Raw genomic sequence first — 6371 nt, forward strand, 5'->3', positions numbered from 1 at the left:
TGGGGTATGATGTTGTTTGTGTGAAGTTTCCGATAGTGAGTATATTGGTAGTTTCTTGTTTTTTTTTTCCTTTCTATATATGACATCTTTGTCATTTTAAATTTTCATGGATGACTGGTAAATATAACTGGTAAAATTTCATATGTGTTCATATCCTTATCTGATTGTGTCAGCTCTCTTAATCATGCAAATTCTAAAATGATCATATCATAGAACTTTGATTCCTTTCAAATAATTTAGTTTATGAAACAACTATGTTTGTAAATGGATATTGTTGGAGACCATTTTTTATGACCTCCGTTCTCTCTCTGCATTTGTTGCTAATTAGTCATGTCTCCTTTCCTTTCTTATAGGTGCAACCATTGTTGTCTCTGGTGATGGCCGCTATTTCTCAAAAGATGTTGTTCAGGTGATTTAGAACAGTACCATCTCCCTTATATATTTTCTAACCGCATTTTATAATTTTTATACTGCTTTGATAGTAGCTATTGTAGACTTAAATTCCGATGCAGATGTAACATTGTTGTCTTCTCCCTGAGGTTGAGTTTTTTTAATAGACTTGGTGTTCATGAGCTACATAGAATCCCATTGATTTTGCTTGTTACAGATCATAACAAAAATGGCTGCTGCCAATGGAGTAAGATGTGTTTGGGTTGGACAAAACAGTCTCATGTCTACTCCTGCTGTATCTGCTGTCATCCGTGAAAGAATTGGTGTAGATGTAAGTTTGATTTCTTAATGAAGGACAGTCTTTAGCAGTATGAATATTTACTTGTTATTCCTTTATACTGTCTAATGAATAACCTGACTGTTGGTTTATAAACACATGAACAAAAGGGATCAAAGGCTACTGGTGCCTTCATCTTGACAGCGAGCCATAACCCAGGTGGTCCTAAGGAGGTACCAAGTTTACTGCTAGTATCTTTGTTGCAAATCAAGTGCCACACATGCTCTATTGTCACAAGTTTCTACTTAAAATATGGCTTGGGAATTCGTCACTTTTGTTTTTGCAGGAGGACTTTGGAGGTGGTCATCCGGATCCTAACCTCACCTATGCAAAAGAGTTGGTTGAACGGATGGGTCTTGGAAAGTCATCCTCAAATGTTGAACCTCCTGAATTTGGTGCTGCAGCTGATGGAGATGCTGACCACAACATGATTCTGGGTAAAAGGTATGATCTGTACGAGTATCTTATTATGTAGAAAATTTGTTTTGGATTCTAGATAAGCTCAAGGAATTCATGATGCTTCCCCTTTGCCTTGTTATAGATTCTTTGTGACACCATCAGACTCTGTTGCCATTATCGCGGCCAATGCTGTTCAATCAATTCCTTACTTTGCTTCTGGCCTGAAGGGAGTTGCCAGGTAAAAAGCTCTCCTCCATATTGTGCTGCTAATATAACATCTAGATATATTTTTACTGTAAGAACTCTCACTGTAGGCACCAAGCGGTAAGCACCACTGCAGTCTGCAATAAAAATGCATGTTTCCCTCTACATTGGTTTATAAACACATGAACAAAAGGGATCAAAGGCTACTGGTGCCTTCATCTTGACAGCGAGCCATAACCCAGGTGGTCCTAAGGAGGTACCAAGTTTACTGCTAGTATCTTTGTTGCAAATCAAGTGCCACACATGCTCTATTGTCACAAGTTTCTACTTAAAATATGGCTTGGGAATTCATCACTTTTGTTTTTGCAGGAGGACTTTGGAGGTGGTCATCCGGATCCTAACCTCACCTATGCAAAAGAGTTGGTTGAACGGATGGGTCTTGGAAAGTCATCCTCAAATGTTGAACCTCCTGAATTTGGTGCTGCAGCTGATGGAGATGCTGACCGCAACATGATTCTGGGTAAAAGGTATGATCTGTACGAGTATCTTATTATGTAGAAAATTTGTTTTGGATTCTAGATAAGCTCAAGGAATTCATGATGCTTCCCCTTTGCCTTGTTATAGATTCTTTGTGACACCATCAGACTCTGTTGCCATTATCGCGGCCAATGCTGTTCAATCAATTCCTTACTTTGCTTCTGGCCTGAAGGGAGTTGCCAGGTAAAAAGCTCTCCTCCATATTGTGCTGCTAATATAACATCTAGATATATTTTTACTGTAAGAACTCTCACTGTAGGCACCAAGCGGTAAGCACCACTGCAGTCTGCAATAAAAATGCATGTTTCCCTCTACATTGGTTCTGCATCTGTTTAAGTTCGGCAGCGTTCTGCTCAATAAATCTGCTTAACATATCAGCAATAATACCATCTGGAACACAGTTTCTGCTAATGCCAACCTTTTGATCCCCACTTGTATGCAGCTATCTGACCTTAGATGCATTTAAAATTTCTCTATGCACTGATAGGCTACTTACGACAATCCAATGTTGTAAATGCAGGAGCATGCCAACATCAGCTGCCCTTGATGTTGTTGCAAATAATTTGAATCTCAAGTTCTTTGAGGTAAAGTGTTAAAACTTTGGTTTGCAAGATTTTGAATGCCAGATAAATCTAACATAAAAAACATGTTTCAGGTGCCTACTGGGTGGAAATTTTTTGGGAATTTGATGGATGCTGGAATGTGCTCAATCTGTGGTGAAGAAAGCTTTGGCACTGGTAATATTTGGCTTCTGGCTATCATTTCTATACATGCCAATCACAGTAGTAAACATGTCACCACCTCTTGTATTGTCATGTTAGATGGGTAAATTGTGTTATCATGTGGTATATGAATGGGGCAAATCACTTCTTGTGTTCTGACAGTGAGCTCTCTCGCCCTTTTATTGAGTTGGTGGTCATGAATCCAACCCATAGTAAAATCAAGGACTTGTTGGTATTTGGTATATACATTATTGAGATGTTTATATGTACTACTTTGGCTAGGGTCTGACCACATTCGTGAGAAAGATGGCATCTGGGCTGTGCTTGCATGGCTTTCTATTATTGCTTTCAAGAATAAGGACAACCTTGGAGGAGATAAGCTTGTCACTGTTGAAGATATTGTCCGTCAGCATTGGGCCACATATGGTCGCCATTATTACTCACGCTATGACTATGAGGTACTTCCTTTTTTTCACATGTGCCTTGCATATATGTACCACATGTTTCAGATTTATATCATTCTAAATACATTAGTTTGTTTGTGAAGAATGTCGATGCTGGGGCTGCTAAGGAGCTGATGGCAAACCTAGTAAGCATGCAGTCATCACTTTCTGATGTTAACAAGTAAGTGGAACTTTTTCAAATGTACATGAATCTCAAACCTGAACTTTTTAGAACCATGTCCAAGTACTCCCGTGTATATATCAACTTCAAAAAATTATGATAGTACTCCCGTGTATATATCAATTCAAGCAATCGCAAACTTGAACTTTTTAGAACCATGTCTAAAGTATCTCTTTGTCAGGTTGATCAAGGAGATCTGGTCTGATGTTTCTGAAGTAGTTGCAGCTGACGAGTTTGAGTACAAGGATCCTGTTGATGGCTCTGTGTCCAAGCACCAGGGCATCTGATACCTCTTCGGAGATGGTTCACGACTGGTATGTAGACCTGTATTGTTTCAGATATCCTCTATTTTATGTCTTGAACCAAAACAAAGGGTCTGGTGTGAAAACCTTGTTCCGCAGTCAACTGTACATCTTTTTTTTTGCAATATTATCAGTCAGTACATGATAAGTCTGAGCCTTGGTCATGAATATATTTGAGATATCTGACTATATCATACTGGCCACAAGTTGTGCTGGTGAGCTAACATGGATTTTTGGCGTTCTAGGTGTTCCGTCTCTCCGGAACCGGTTCTGTTGGTGCCACCATCCGTGTCTACATCGAGCAATACGAGAAGGATTCCTCCAAGACCGGCAGGGATTCACAGGAGGCCCTTGCTCCACTGGTAGTTGGAATTCGTGAAACAGTATTAACATCATCATCTGAACAGTCCATTTCAGCACTTCCTTGTGACATACCATCAACAATAGCATTCCCCAGAGAATTTGAAGGCAAAGGTTCAACTGTAGGATTGGAGGAACTTGGTAATGCACCGCAAGATTCATTAGTATCACAAGATCTCTGCCTCGTATCCTCATCAGCACGAATATGGCCGGCTGTTGGCTTGCAAACAGTAGAAACAGTGGGCTGGCTGGAGGATTCAGATAACCCAACAGCATGGCTAGCAACATTACCTCGCGAACGCTGTGATTTTGCTTCCATCAACATTCAACAGTGTAGTATGACCATTTCCTGTTTCTACAACAGGACTGAGGGTGGCACTTGTGGATTCCATGCTTCACAAATTTGTCAACTTCAGGACTGAGGGCGAGGTTGCAGAGGCGGTGGACGATGCGGTCGATGGACTTGGTCGGGAATGGGATGGGGGCCAGAGCTGCCATAGGATGGGAGGGGTCGAGGTCGTAGGGCGCCCACCTCTGTAGCCACGAAACATTGGCCTTGGGGGTCGCGCGATTGCGCGTCGGTGCATCGGGGGGCAGGCTCGGGAGAGCAGGCGCGATGCGCGCAGGGGGAAGCGGCGTCGAGTCCGGCAATTCGGTCTGTCCTCCTCTTGGCCCCATCCTCCTCGCCCTCACCGCCCCCGTCGGCTCGTCGTCTCCCTCCCACAGGAGGACGACATCGTCGAATACGGCTGCCGTGAACTGGCGGTCGGGCCGCACCCAGCCGTGGTCGAGCAGGTCGCCAAGGCGTTCGGTGCCGTGGTGGTGGTGGGGGGGGGGGGGGTTAACGGCGTCGCCAAGGAGAGGAGGGGCGCCATGCCAGATCCGAGGTCGACAGCGTGGTCACCGGAGGGGTGGGGCGGCCGCGCCGACGGGGGATTCGGGCGTCGTGGCGGCTCCTAGACGGTGGCGACGCGTTGGATCTAGGGAGCGCGAGGTAGGAGATGAAAAGGGGGCTAGAGGTTGCGCCCGCGTCGGCGTGGGGGCGAGCTAGGGGGCCGCGCCCGCGGCTGCAGAGGCACTGACGGTTGACGAAAGGAGACACAGTCGTCTGGGAGGAAGAAGACCTGAGCGCCGACGAGGTTGAGCAGGGCGGCACTGGCGTTCTCCCGCGCCCGGCGACGCACGTTGGGCCACGGGGCGGCACGTCCGGTGGGGAGGGCAGCTCCCTGGGCCGCAACCTCCAGCCCCGAGCTAGCGGGCGGTTGGCGGCGGGCGAGGGTCGCGGCGTACGGGTCGCGGCAGGCGGTTGGCGGGGGTCGCGGCGGGAAGTTTAGGCGGGGGCAGTCTACAGTCCAGTCTTAATAGTTAGTACAGATTAAGCTTTCTGCTTTGAAGTCACCAAAACAATTGTTGGGGCTAAGAGCAGCAATGTAAGTAAGCAAATTAGAATTTGTTTCACTAAAACAATCACTGAACTCTATAAGTAGCAAGTCAACAAATTAGATGTAAAAACAATCAGAGGAACTGCGTAGCGTAGACATTGGTCCCTTTTTTCCAGGAAGAACACTCATCCTACAAATAAAAACTACAAAAATACTCCTCACACCAAGGCAGGCCGTGCATCACCATCAATTCGAGCAAGGTGCCAGCGCCATCACCTTCAATCCATCATACAAGTACTTTAATAAATTGATAGAAAAAACAAAGAACACTCTTTTCCGCAGTACCCATTACCATACACGTCTTGGGACTTGGGCGAAGTAGAAGCTTGTTACCTGCTCTCGGCTTGGCAATGGCTGAACGACAACTCCTTGTTGCAGTATTGTTGACTCTTTCTGGCCGTCGTCCGCTCGTGATGTGGAAGCTTGAAGACAAAACGATGCGGCTGCCGCAACCCTTGATCTAGAAGGAATAGCGCACGATTGCAGTCTAGACTAGGCGGCGGCGCCGCGGACGAGTGTGCTGGGCTATAAACTCTATGGGTCGGCCAGCTGTCTGTTGGTTTTTGGGCTTTTGAGATGATGTCCTTGTATAAATTGAGCTGCTGTCATCTACTATAAGATTTAGTTTTATATATGGACCAAGCCAAAAGTCATTGGTGTCCAGGGACAACATGCCTTCTACATGGATCCGCCCCTGCTAGGCGCATGGAGGATGAAACCAAGCATTCCTTGAGCACTCTTGATCACTCACACTCCATTCTTGCGCACTTGTTCGACATTCTAGTGATTTGAGCTCCGTTCTAGTGTGCTAGTCTTTTGAGCTTAAGTCTGGGTCTTGTGTGTGCGTATTTGCTGTGATCTTTGTGTCTTGTGTGAGTTGCTAATCCCTCCCTTACTCCGTGCTTCTTTGTGAACATCTTTGTAAGGGCAAGAGACTCCAAGTTGTGGAGATTCCTCGCGAACGAGATATAGAAAAGAAAAGCAAACACCGTGGTATTCAAGTGGGTCTTTGGACCGCTTGAGAGGGGTTGATTGCAACCCTCGTCCGTTGAAA

At 45.4% G+C, this 6371-nt stretch overlaps 1 long non-coding RNA gene and 1 pseudogene across 1 annotated transcript; both read left to right on the plus strand.

The window, feature by feature from the left end:
* The first annotated feature begins 347 nt into the window (after positions 1–347).
* On the plus strand, positions 348–906 carry LOC103633450 (uncharacterized). The gene is made up of 3 exons (XR_002263421.1): positions 348–409; positions 608–721; positions 838–906. It is a non-coding gene; the product is annotated as an uncharacterized lncRNA (long non-coding RNA).
* A 727-nt stretch (positions 907–1633) lies between these two features.
* Positions 1634–4297, plus strand: LOC103634399 (phosphoglucomutase, cytoplasmic 2-like; annotated as a pseudogene).
* Positions 4298–6371: the final 2074 nt, after the last annotated feature.

Source organism: Zea mays, chromosome 7 (assembly GCF_902167145.1).
Source record: "Zea mays cultivar B73 chromosome 7, Zm-B73-REFERENCE-NAM-5.0, whole genome shotgun sequence".
NCBI classification, from domain to species: domain Eukaryota; kingdom Viridiplantae; phylum Streptophyta; class Magnoliopsida; order Poales; family Poaceae; genus Zea; species Zea mays.